At 45.9% G+C, this 13827-nt stretch overlaps 1 protein-coding gene across 4 annotated transcripts in view; it reads right to left on the bottom strand.

The window, feature by feature from the left end:
• BANF2 (barrier to autointegration factor 2) overlaps window positions 1-13703 on the bottom strand; it is a 44214-nt gene extending 30511 nt beyond the window's left edge. The window contains exons 1-3 of one of the 4 annotated variants that reach the window (XM_012640443.1): window positions 13632-13703; window positions 12824-12907; window positions 3359-3481 (exon numbers count right to left, since the gene is read on the bottom strand). The gene's annotated coding sequence lies outside the window, so the exon portion shown is untranslated. Of the gene's footprint in view, window positions 1-3358; window positions 3482-7997; window positions 8105-12823; window positions 12908-13631 lie in introns of those variants that run through there. The other 3 variants (XM_012640445.1, XM_012640444.1, XM_012640446.1) reach the window with 3 other exon arrangements.
• Window positions 13704-13827: the final 124 nt, after the last annotated feature.

Genomic DNA, 13827 nt, shown 5'->3' with positions numbered 1-13827 from the left:
CCTAGGGTGCCCCCAAACACACATGCAATCCCAGTGAAAACACCGCGTGTGGCGAGAAAATATTCTTCAAGTCGGAGTTCCCAGCCCTCTAATCAGGCACTTCATGTACAGAAATTCTGGAATTGCCACTCAATGGACCCAACTGCTGCTTGCCCGGTCACCTTCACAGATCATTCTTAGGGGACAAGGCACCCAGGTTTTCTTTCCCCACATTCCAACTTGCGAAGAATGCAGCCTGCGGTACCAGAGCATTGTTTCAATAACATTATTAACCTTCGCAGCATTACCCAGGACTCAAAAAATCACTGGCTACAAACAGCCATCAGCTCTGCCTCTAGACAACAGGATCACGTCTGTGAAAGGGACCCAATTCAGAGACTCAGGATGGAGCTAAGAGATGAAAAGGGAAGCTTGGTTGTGCTTTGGAAGACCCGTAGCCTCAATGTCCACCTCCTATTTTACGCTCTCAAGGCCACAAAAATGGCTTTGACCTCATAGCTTCATTTTTGTGATTAATTAAATATTATATATGAGTGTATAAATCTAAAATGTGGGGGGAAATATATGCACTAAGATGTTCATGTCAGCGTTGTTTAGAATTGTGGGAAATTGGAAGTAATTTAAATGTCTAATAGAGGAATGATTAAATAAATTGCAGAGAATTCTTTTGTTGGAATATTAGGAGTCATTAATATAACGGTTATGAAGACTATGGGGTAACATAGAAGAATGTTAATGTTAAGCATAAATTTAAAGATCCGAGAATATAAAGCATTACAACTATGAAAACATTTGCCTGTGGAAAAATGCTCAACGTCATTAGTGATCAGGGAAATGCAAATTAAAAGCTGTATGTGATCACCAAAATGGCCGACATTAAAAAGAACAGCAAATATTCTTCAAGTTGGAGCAAAGATGTGGAGCAACTGGAACTCTCATGTAATGTAAAATGGTATAATCTAACCCGAATCAGAAACAACCCAAATGTCCATGAACAGGCGAATAGATAAATTCTTGAATATTCTTATAATGGAATATTAATCAGTAATAAAAAGGAACAAACTATTGATACATACACGATAATATGATAAACCTCAAAAACCTTATGTTGGCCAGGTGTGGTGGCTCACACCTGTAATCCTAGCACTTTGGGAGGCTGAGACGGGAGGATTGCTTGAGGCCAGGAGTTTAAGACCAGCCTGAGCAAGAGTGAGACCCCACCTCTACAAAAAATAGAAAAATTAGCTGGGTGTGATGGTGGCACATGCCTGTAGTCCCAGCTACTCAGGAGGGTGAGGCAGGAGGATCACTTGAGCCCAGGAGTTTGTAGCCTGGGTGACAGAGCGAGATTCTGTAATTACGCTGAGCAACTGAGGCCAGAGATGGTAAAGTACACACATGATTCTATTTGTATGAAGTTCTGGAACAGGCAAAACTGATCTGAGGCTACAGAAATAAGTCCAGTGATTGGCTGGAGCTGGGTATGGGGGAACAGGCTAAAAGGGCCCAGAGCGACTTTGTGGGGTGAAGGAAATACTCTAGGTCTCTAGCATGGTGGTGGTTACTCGAGTGTATGCACTTGTCAAAATGCATCAACCTGTACACTTAAATGTGTGAATTTTAAAGCATGTAAATTATACCTAAATAAAGGTGAATATATACACATATATGTATGTGTGGTGTGTATATATATATGATATATAATATTAATACACATACACACATACATACACGCACATATTGCTTGCCTAGGGGAAAAAGCTAGAAGGAAATACACTAAAATGCAAAAAAGTGGTTGTGTTTCATACATGAGATTATAGCAGTTTTTTTCCGCTTCCTAGATTCACCAAAATTTCACCTATGTGATTCTATTTTTTATATAATAGAATGACAAATGTTCTTTTCTAAAAATTACAAGCTGCTGAAAACAAGCACTTATGGTGGTCTACAACATACTGGATTTTAACACGTTTGTGTGATGAAGTCTACGGATTTTTTTCCCTGTATGTCCACCAATTGAAGTTTTCAAGCCAGGCTCAATTCTCTTGCCTCTTACTAAGTCAACCATAATGTTCTTGCCCAAAACAAATGCTGTCTTATATCATCCACCATCTTTTCAGACATTGTTGCTCTTTAAACAGATCATGTGCTCATCGGGGGCTGGGATAATATCTTTATTCTTTGTATTCCTGATAGCACCCAGCACAGAAAAAGCACAGAAATTAGGAGAAAATGGATCTGAGATGGCACAGAGCCACTATGTACAGTGGCACAGGGTGTTCACCGCACAGACCCCAAACAGTGATACAAATGGCTTCCCTGCTCTGTGGATGGTGACTTCTGGAATTGTGCAGAGTCCTTGGTCAAAGTTCCTGTTCCAACACTTCCTAGTTTTGTGACCTTTAGGAAGTTATCTCCTGAGCCTCAGTTTTCATATCTATGTAATAGGGTTGTTGGCATGATTAAAATGAGATGACGTGTGTTCAAAGGCCTCTGAAAGCTATAAAACATTCTACCACGTTAGATGTAATGTTTCACATAATAAATCTAGCCCCTGCCTTCCTTTCTGATCTCTTCACCCCTTGTTCATTACTACTACTTCCTCACCAGCTTCACTCAGTTTCCTGAAATCGTCAAACACATTCCTGCCTCAGGGCCTTTGCACATGCTGTTCCCTCTACCTAGAAGACTTTTATTCCCGCATCTTCCCACAGCTGGTTCCTTCTGGTGATTTCAATTTCATCTCCAATGTCACTTGAGGCTTTAACTACCTAAAATAGCCTCCTCTTCGCTATCACTTTCCATCCCTCACTCTGTTTTATTAGCACTACTTCAAATGATCTTGCTGGCTTAATGCTGATTTTCCACCCCCATCCCAAATCTCCTTGTGCACAGGTTTATGTCTGTTTTGTCCACTGCTGTATCTCCAGCCCCTGGAGCACAGTAGGTGCTCAAAAATCATTTACTGAATGAATGAACAAATACTTATTGACAACTAGGCCACACGTTGTATGTATTCAGTTCAGCCCACCAATTATTTTGCAAAAATGAGAGACCATAAAGCAAACGCTACTTGTTCCCACCCCAGTGGCTGAAGGAATCTGCCCAAGATGTGTGTAGCGGCCACAGGTCTGAACACTTGCCACTGCTGGTCAGGCTCCAAGTCAGCCACTGTGTTGCCAGGATGCGGGGAATAGGAGGGCATTGTGCTGCCTGCAAAGAAGGATGCGTCCAGAACACCTCGGAAAAGTGTTTCATCCGACTGGACACACCTCTCCTAGCCAGGTGCTTTGTTCCTTTCTCATTTCCCCCTTCTTTTCCCCACTGTGAGCAAGGAAATCAGACCAATCTGCCTTACATTTGTTCCTTGTAGCTTTCAGCGTGGGGCTTCTTTAAAGTTCTGGTACCGGTGTGAGCCCTGCCAATGCCACAGTGGAATTTTCTAACCCATGCCAAAGATGGAGCTCATTAATTTTCGTGCCTGAAAGAAAGAAAACACGTCTTTAGGAATTGGCGTGTTTATCTCTCTGCCGAAGGAGGGTGAGGCCTCCCTGTAAGGAAGATTAATTTAGGTTTGTATTTGTAGGTGGGTCACTCAGGGAAACACCAGCACACTGCAAAGTGCACTGCCTATCTCGGTGGCCGCCTGCTGCCCGTGGGTGACTTGGGCAGAGGCAGGAAAGCACCCTCTTTCTCCCCAAGGTGCCCACCCAGTACATTTCCAGAAAGTTCTTCTGCCCTGTCTCTTTCCTCCTCTTCTGAAATGTCCGCGGTTCCTGGAGGGGGTCATACCCAAGTGTGGCTTTGCAAGCTGGGAAACAGGCTGGGTCAATTCCTCAGTGCCTGGATCTGATGCTACCAGGTAAATAGCCGGAATCTTTTTACACGGTGGCAGGCAAGCGATTTAAAACATTCTTTTATATTAAAACAAGCAACGTATCTTTATAAATAGAAACTAATGTAGTAGGGAAAAAATTTTAAATGTCACATCAGGGGGTTGGAACTTCAAGTAATTTTTTTACATTTTTCTTGATATCTTCTTGGTATTATCTACATTATGTATTCATATGTATTACTCCTATGTCATAAAAATAACAATGAACCTATTTCCATTTTGAGAAAACCTGCTTACGTGCATATATTTTGGAGAAGAATACAAAAATCACATGGGTGTTTAACATAAACCTCCATGCCTTTCTTGGAGGACACACCTATCTTCCGCATCCACCTTCGCTCTTCCCTGCCATTAGAGGCAGTTCGGTAAAAATGTTTGAGAGGCATGGCATGGTAAGTCAGTAAAACTTTAGTGTGAATTAGTCTGAGGTCATCTCTCTCTCATATATACACTGCCCCCACCAGATGGCACCTAGAACTCCGTGAGAATCTGTAGACTCACAATGGAATGACACTGGAAGGAACAATGAACATTGCCTAAATTAAACCAGCTAACCAAATTCTGCCCAGGCCGGGAGTTTTCTAACCACACTGACCATCGGCAGAGTACCGATGGGGCTGCAGGCTATGTTCTCACTTCTCCAAATCTAATTTTTCTGCAGTGCGCATTCAGATCAGAGGCTGGGACGGCTGTGCTGAGCTGAGACAGTCTGCTTGATCTATTAGCTGGCTGAAGGGCCTGCTAGGCCAAAAGCCGAAAGCTGAGCTCAATCGCCCTAGCGAGCCCTTTCTGAATTTTATTTTACTTTCTTTTTTTTCCCCCTCTGGTTTAAGGACCTTCTTCAAAACTCTCACTCATGATTTAAAAATAAAGAAAAAAGAGCTGATTAACAGAATTTGATAAGAGCCACACGATGATGAAGTGGTCGGGGAAGAAAGGTTTAAGGAGCTGCAGTTTTTAAGTCTGGAGGCAAGAACCCGAAGGAAGGAATCCAATAATGATGTTTAAGTACCAGGCACTCGCTAATCAACTGACGCGCACTTCGTGAATGCTTAGCGGGGCCCCAGCATTGAGCCTTAGCTCTGCCCTAAAGCCACGGAGACTTTAACAAATAAGTACACAGTGGAGAAGTGATTTAAGATAGACAGAAGAAAGGACTTCCTGAAGCTAAAAGCAGCTCATTGCAGAAATGAAATCACAGGGAATTTCGAAGGAAAAAAGTATGATTCAGGCCTTTTATAAGCTTTTACAGTTATTGAAGAGTCATGATTCCTGTATACAGAATCTACCGGTGAATTTTGGTGCCCGGTTGTGTCCAGGTGGCCTCCAATGGGAGCTGGCGGGGCAGGGGACAAGGTGGGACTATGTATCCAGAGGTTCTGCAAGGTAGCAGTTCTGTGGGCTTTTCAAGGGCAGAGAATAACCAAGTTCAATCCAGCTTTGCACACACCCCCACCCCACCGATGGGATCGCGATGGTGCCTGGCAGACTTGGTGCCAATTACAGAGTAAATGACCAAAGGCAGCACCTGAAAGATGAGAGGGTGAGAATGGCACTCTAGGCTGGGGGAGAGGTGTGCTTTGGGCAGAGGCACGGGTGGGCACAGAGGGAAGAGGTGGAGCTTGGCAATTGGAGGGGGGCACTGGGATATGGGGGTCCACAAAAGTCTAGCAGAACAAAAGAGACTTGATGTGGTGCCGACCCTTTTAGGCTCCTGAGCGGGCGGCAGGACAGGATAGGAGTAGTGGAGTGTGCTTAAGGTGAGCAGGATGGATTGCAACGAGAAAGAGGCGGGAAAGACAGATTTGTCCTTCTCAGTTTCCGTACTCCACTTGACCCTGCGAATTTACCGTGGAGCACGAACCACAGGCTGAACGCCAGTCTGTTGAATTATGATTGCCTCCCCATAGACACTAGACTATGAATTCGCTGAGGGTCCTATTTGTCTTGTTCTCTGTTGAGTTCTTAGCAGCTAGTGTAGACTGTAGCATGCAGAGTGCTCCACAAATGCTTACTGAATGAATGAATGAAGTAAACCAGAAATAGGGGATGAAGCTCTGGACAACAGGTCCTGAGCTTCATCTCTTCTCAATCTCAGAGAAGAGCCTAACTAGCTAAGCTGGTTAAGGATGCTTTCTGCTCAGGGGTGGGAAAGCAGAGTCCCATTGTGTCTTCCAACCCAACGGCTCTCAGATTTTGTCCCAAGATGCCCAGTATGAGGCATCTACCCATGCCAGGCTGACCTCAGGGCCATGAAATGTTTCTCCTGACTGGTACTCTCCAACTGAGATGGAGGGTTGTGATTCCAGAATTCCCAGGACATCATGGCCAGACAGCACTGCTGGACAGTGTCTTTGGTTCAATTAAAATATTTTTGTTTTTTTTTTTTAGACAAAGTCTCACTCTTTTGCCCGGGCTAGAGTGCCATGGCGTCAGCCTAGCTCACAGCAACCTCAAACTCCTGGGCTCAAGCAATCCTCCTGCCTCAGCCTCCCGAGTAGCTGGGACTACAGGCATGCGCCACCATGCCCGGCTAATTTTTTCTATATATTTTTAGTTGTCCGATTAATCTCTGTCTATTTTTAGTAGAGACAGGGTCTCGCTCTTGCTCAGGCTGGTTTCGAACTCCTGAGCTCAAACAATCCACCCGCCTCGGCCTCCCAGAGAGCTAGGATTACAGGCATGAGCCACCGCGCCCGGCCAATTAAAACATTTTTGACACCTTACCAAGAGATCACTATTATCCAAGCCAAGAGCTCAAGGGGAGATACTTGGAGTCCTGAAAGGACGGTAGAAAGCAGAAGGGTTTTGTTAACTCATGTAGGGTCTGTTATACCTGCACATTTCTCCCTTGGCATTTCTGGAAGAAGCAGAGACATGTATCCTGGAAGGACGCCATTTTCAGAATCTTCAAGGCTTATTTAACCTTGTTATTTACAAGTGTGAAGCCCTGGGCAAGCTACTGCACTTCTCTGAAACTCGGCTCCTCACCTGTAAACTAAGGTTAATAATAGTAATAATCTTACTTCCCTCTCGTGGTTGTAGTTAAAGATCATTTGCAAAGCACTTTAGAAAAAAAAAAGTGCCAGACAAACATCATTCATCTATTATTTTGTTTGTATTTGTTTTCTTGTGGGATTCACAGCCCCTGGGTCATCCGTTGTCATTTTTGCAAAAGGCTCCTATCTCTAAGCTCATTTTTAACGTCACCCACATAACAAAACAAATATTCTTACCCAAGTTATCTTTTACAACCCCCAAAATTCGTAACTTGGATATACACTTACATGTATTTTCTTTTTGTAACTTTTATTTTCCTTTTGACAGTTACTATAGTCTATAGAGATTTTTCTTTAAGTGTATAACAACATTACTCTGGTTTTGGGTAACACTATTGCAGAATTTAAATTGTCTGGGATGTCACATAGGTCCTCTGATCTAGATTTTTTGAAAGTATGTGATATATGTGGTGACTATGGAATGGAAGGCTCTCCATTCTGTCTCAAAACTTTTAAACTCTAAATTTGTGTTTAAAGGAACTCAAAGGGCCCTACACCCATTCGTTCATTTGTTCATTCATTAAAGAAACAGCTATGAGTTTTGGAGCAGACGCTGTTGGTGCCCTGTCCACATCCCTTCTGCCATCCCTGTGTGCGTCAACAGCTTGTGATTGCAAAGACCGGCAAGCTTCTTCCTGAGTGCTTTTTCTGGGGTATGTAGAGTGAACATACCAGGGAGCAGCCTTCAGGAGCAGCCTTCAACCAGTGATAGCTAGGGATTGGCGAAAAAGTACTCTGGCTTCCTTGCTTCCCAGTTTGGATAACTCTGAGGCATACTAAAATACCAAGCTGTCTCCCAGGGTTCCTCAATGGGGTTGGGGGGTTATGAAGTTACTACCGTGGTGACTTCACTGACTGCCTTCCCTTCCCCGCTCCCCTATTGGTGATTCCTGGAATCACCTTCCAAATAAACTGCCTTCACTCAAATCTTTTCCTCCAAGTCTGGGGCTGCTTCTGGGGAGATCCAACCTAAGGCAAGTTCTTACAAGAATCAAGGCATTGGGCCAAGTGTTCATAACGATGCATTGGACAGAGCTACTGACCCAAGGAGTCCACAGTTCAGACAGGGAGATGAGATGTGCAGAATATGCGTAACATTTAAACATCCTGCTTGGTCCCCACACACACACACCCAACTCTGGTCCAGGTGACTATTATATTCAGTGGTGTGGTAGAGCCAGTCTGCTTATGAGAGATGATTGTTAGATCTTTAGGAATTTTTCGAGCAGTTCATTAAACACAGTCATTATTAAAAATTATATTAACTTACAATGAAATGGATTATATTAAAAACAAAGGTAACAAATACTAAAAATCACTTCCTAATTATTTCACTTCATTTTACTATTATGGATGCTCTTGAGACTATGTCTATATCGCATCTACATGGTAAAGTTAGATAGTATATAGTGGTGTGCTGCTGCAAATTTCTTTCCATCTTTGCCTTCAGTGATTCAATAGCTTGAAATCAGTCTGCTCTGATGGAGTATTTACACCACAGAAATTGGCGAATGCTAGAAATCAGGGAGTGCCCCCACCCCCACCCCCACCTCTGAGGGCCAGTTGTTAAATACTTACCAGCATAACATCAACCATGTCTTGCCTGGAATCTTGTAGTTGCCTCCTAACTTGGGCCCCAGAATCCTCTGTTACACTGTCCAATCTATTCTGCGTGTGGCTGCTAAAGGGATCTTTGAAAATGCAGGTCAGATTGTGTTACTCCCCTGCTTAAAGCTCCCACCTCTCCTTGGCTTCCCATTATGTCCTCATGCCTCCCTGGTCAGGGCCCTTCCTGCCTGGGGACCCCATGCCTTTCTCTCCTTTCCTCTCATGAGCTCCAGCCACACAGCCTTCTTTCTGTTCTCTGAACCAGCTGCTAAGCTCCTCCCTAGCCCAGGACGTTTGCACCTACCCTTCCTCTTCTGAGTCAAGAGCAGCTTTATCTCATTGTTTAAGTCTCAACTCCACTGTCACCTCTTCAGAGTGGCTTCCTCTCACCATCTTCTCATCCACTGCACTCCCCATCTCCAAATCCCCGTCCTTCTCCATCACATGAGCTTGTTCTCTTTTCCTTGTAATCCCTGGCACCACTTGAATTCATCTTGCTTGTTTGCTGGTTGATTTGTTCACTGTCTCTTTCTCCACTAGAGTGTGAGTTCCGTGAAAGAAGACCCTTGGCCTTGTTTGTGGTGGTCTCCCCAGCACCCAGAACAGTGACTGCTGCACCGTGGGTACTCAGCTAGAGTCATCTGTTGGATGAATGGATGCACATTGCTTCTACCTTCTCCCATGCCCTTCATTTCTCAGCCCTCCACAACGTAGCGGCCACCTTACTGCCCACCCCCTCCTCTAGAGCTGTTTCCCCAAGGTCCCTGGTGATTCCTGAGTTGCCATGTTTAACACACACCCCAGTCTTTATTTTGCTGGGTTTCAGGGCTACATTTAACAGCGCTGCCCATTCCCTATTGTTGAAACTCTCTTCCCTCCCTGAGCCCATCGTCTCCTGATTCAACTTTTCCATCTCCTCTTCTTGGACTCAGCAGTAGAATGTATCACTGATGCCATTTCTTTACCCTTGCCCATATTTCCCTGCCCCTTGAATCTGGGCTCACCTATACAAATACATCGTGTGTATTTCTGCTTGTTTTCTTTGGCTTCATCCATCGCCTTGAGCAAGGAATGCCTCCTCTAGCTCACTGATCCCAGTAAGACGGGGTGAGCCAAGTGGGGCAGAGCTTCTACGATGCCCCAGCCAAAGCCAGGCCAGGGGGGTTCCCCTCACCACCCCCCCCACCAAGAGACCTATAAGTGAGCTGGCCAAGATGAGCCAAGCCCCACAGATGTGTGAGCTCCAATAAGAAACCACACTTCTTTTAAGCCACTGAGTTTGGGAGTGGTTTGTTACACAGGAAAAGCTGATTGATACAGACTCTTTTGTGGGTTTTCCTTTCTCTGCCCAGGACTCAAGCATTGGCTTTCTCCTGTTCCCTCCGTGTGCAGCTCCCAGCTCTATGCACCGTGTGTGATCATTGCTGTCCTTGGGGTTTGAACTTCAACTGGTATGCTTAGGTTTCCTAACTATATCACTGACCTTGACATCAACCCTTGAGCTTCAGACCCATAGGAACAATATCTCCACCTGGACTTTCCTCAGGGTCCTTGACTTCAACATGTCAAAACAAACACAACATCCCTCCCAATTCCTGTGTCCCACCTGCTCATTCTTCTGTGCATCCTGCCCCAGTAGTGACACCACCATGCTCCCTGTCACTCAGGCCAGAAACGAGGGCTCAAAGGTGGCCCCCTCTCTCTTTCACACCTGGTGGTCACCAGGCCTCACTAAACACCGCTCATGGCGGACTTGTGCACCTCCTGCCCCCACCACTGCCCCGTTCAAGCCGTCCTCACATCTCACCTGAGCTTTTGCGATGGATGGTCTCCCTGACATAGCTGAGCATCACAGTCACCCAAAAGAGAGAGTGAAGGGAGTGATCATGGCTGTCTGTCACTTATCACAAACCCTTCCCTGAGTTTCCACCACCAGAGGGGTAGCCTTCCTTCCTGCAGGTACAGCACACCTTCCAAGACCTGGCACTGAATGCAGCAGTTGTGCGCAGGGACCCTGGGGCCAAACGCTCGTCCTCTGACTAGCCCCGTGACAGCGGGCAGGTTACTCAACTTCTCTGTGCTTCGGTTTCCTCATCTCCAAAACAGAGACAATAACTATACCTCCCTTATAGGGTTGTTCTGGAGGTTAAATAACCTTACATATTTGTAGGGCATCTCAAACGATACCTGACACGTGGTAAGACCCAAACATGTTCTATATTGCTGCAGGGACTTTTTTTTCCATGTGACATTTTATTCTGTTTGTCGTTTGTCATCCCTTCATAGTTGTTGACAAAGCAAAACCTCTTTTGAAACTGTAAGATATTTTCATCTTTCTGCCTACTCTTTTAAAACATTTGCAATTAGTAATAGAAAGCAAAGCACTGTCATGAGTTAATGGACCATACTAGGTAATTATTCTTGTATGTTTAATTTTTTCCAATAAAATGCTTTACTTGTTTTTAATACACAACTAAAACCTACTATGTCCTTTTTTTTGAGTCCAGTTGATGGAAGTATAATTTGCTTCCAAACCAAATTCACCCTCTTTAAGAGTGTACAATTTGACGAGTTTTAGCACAGCCATGTAACCACCACTATAATCAAGATATGGAATATTTACATCACCCCGAGAATAAAACATTCCCTCGTTTTCCAATCACCTTTGGAGACTCATGTCCTCCTGCCCTCTCCTTCACCATTCAGGCTTTGGCAACAGCTCCTAGTTTTCCCTCTTGCATCTCGTGATCTCAGATTATCATGTCTTTCTTTGCCCACACTGTTCCTCACCAGGTGCACCCTTTTTGGCCTGGCCTCTTCCCACTTCTCCTTCCAGCCTCTGCCGTCGCCCTCTGCTCCCCTCAGTCTGGATGACTCCCCTGCCTGGGGGGGCTCCCAGATGATTGCTTAGGGCTTCTCTCTTTCTGACCACACCACTGACTTTGTGTTGAAATGACCTGTTCACACCTGAGGGCCCCTCACTGGATGGCCCTTGGGGGATGGCAGGGACCTGTTTCCTACGCTCTGGCCTGGGCAGCCGGGCACTGAGCAGACCAAACCCCGAGGCTGGACTGTGGGCTGGGCTCTTTGCCGCACTGCTGGAAGGCTGCATGATTTAGCAGATCTGGGCCTGTGGTGAAGGCCTGACCTGGGGGATGCAATGCCTCTCACTCCTCTGACAGGTATCCTCCGTCCATCCAGTCCTGGGGGTGGTTCTGGTTTTTCCAGATCCGCCTTGGGTGAGCTGCAGAGGCTGCACAGGGCTAAGGCTGGGGGTGTCAGCAGCAGTAGCAGTGGCTATGAGAGCCAGGCCACCACCAGCCCTGACAGAGCCTGGGGCAGGGGCGTCGATGTCTCTGCTCAAAGTTGCATGAGGGTGACAAGGCTGGGGAGTGGGAGTCTCCTAGCACACTGAGGGGCAGGGCCCAGGGAAAGGTGAAGGCTCAAACCAAGCTTCTCTTCCAGCCTGGAACACATGTTGTGCTGAGGCCAAACCCAGTGTTGAATTATGGGAGGGAACAGACAGGGAGCCCCTTTTTTGCAAACTCGCCTCACGCCTAGGGACTTTGTAATTTAATCATCCATGCAACAGTATCTACAGAGCACGTATTTCCTGAGCCTCTAGTCTGTGCGGGCGCTGGCTCACAGCGCAGAAGACAAGGCTGGGGCCCCGACATACCCTCTGGGCACTCACCATTCCGCCAAGGGCTTCTTGCTGCAAGGCTTTCTCTGGCCGACGGGGCGTGGGGGCTAAAGTTCCCCCACAAGGAGCCCTCACTCAATGAGGACTGGGAGTGGGTGGACAAATAACCATGTCCTTGCCCCTCAGGTGGGACATCTCTGGGGTGTGTTCCACCCAGTGTCCCAGCACGCCCAGTGACATTGAGCCCTGGTTGCCCACAGTAGTCATTTGCTTAATATTGTGCTCCTTCCCACCCCACTTTTCCACCAGTTTCCTAGGATCATCCCCCAGATGGATTACTTGAACCAAACCCTCCTGCCAGGATCTGCTTCTGGGAAAACTAAAACAAAGACCAATAGCGAACAAGCTAAAGGAGGTCCCTGCCCCCGGACAGGCCCTGGAGGGCAACTGGGTCTATGTATCACTCTAGACCGCTTGCCCAGCCTGGCAGTGTCCACCGGGCTCTCAACAAACACCAGGGAATGAATGAATGAATGAATACTTTCCTCCCTAAAACCCAGACAAGGAAGTGATTGTCCTAGGGAGTATACCCATGTTCAGAGAGGTTAAATGGCTTACCTGTGGTCAGGCTGGACTAGTTGGTAGCAACTGCCAGCCAGTAAGCTGGGATTCTTGACTTTTACTTCAAGCTGGGGCTCACTGCTGAAAAATGACTGAGTGTTGAAAGCTAATCCAGGTTAATTCCTGCTGATTAATCATTAATGTGCTAAGAAACCGATGAGATTAAAAATAGGAATGAACGGTTTAATTTCAACCCAATCCCTCTTTATTCCCTCATGAAGGCTAGTATTTTTCACATCTTTCTAACAACTACGGTACCAATGACACATGGGGGTTGGGGGTTGGAAATTGTCCAAGAAATAGATATCGGGCACAGGATTCTGCAGCCACGGGGGCCAGGGAAGTGCTGTGGGGCAGATTAGGCAGCTACAGCCCTTTTGGCCTCTCAGAAATCTTAATTTACAAAGAAGCTGGTTTTGATTCACGTTCAAAGGGTTAGCTTTAAGAGGTACAAATGGTTAAAAACCAAGGCTAAAATTATTTTAATTGAAAGACTTATTTGACCATGAAGAGAGAGGGTTGGCTAATATTGGGGGAAAGGTCATGTAATGAGGAAGTATCAGTTGTTCAGTTTTCTGGGAAATAGGTGAGTTTTCCTTGGTCAGAACCCCTCACCTTCCCCATTACACAGAATAAAATGCCATAAGGTGGACTGTGATTATTGCTCTGCCGGCTGCGGTTTGGACAATTATCTCAAACAGACTGTGCCTCAGTTGTACCCTCCCTAACAATGGGTGCAATGACATCCACTTCAACTCCTTGTGCACCTTCTGGCTTTTCCACCCTAATCCCTCCATTTACTCACAGAAATTCTTTCCAGTGCCGATCGCAATCTCTTTGAAGATAAGAACTTGCCCTGCCTGGGCAGACAGCACAACTTGTCCTCACACTCAGGGGCCTGAGGGCGTGCTGCTTCTCGGGAAGTTAGTTGGGTTTAAATAAAGCAGTTTCCTTGTTTGTTCAAGGATTGAGCAACCCTGCTAAGGGTGACATCCGCTGCT

The sequence above is a fragment of the Propithecus coquereli genome, unplaced genomic scaffold (assembly GCF_000956105.1).
Source record: "Propithecus coquereli isolate 6110/MARCELLA unplaced genomic scaffold, Pcoq_1.0 Scaffold153, whole genome shotgun sequence".
Taxonomy (NCBI): Eukaryota; Metazoa; Chordata; class Mammalia; order Primates; family Indriidae; genus Propithecus; species Propithecus coquereli.
Note: the sequence above shows the minus strand (reverse complement) of the source record. Positions and strands in the feature narration are given on the sequence as shown.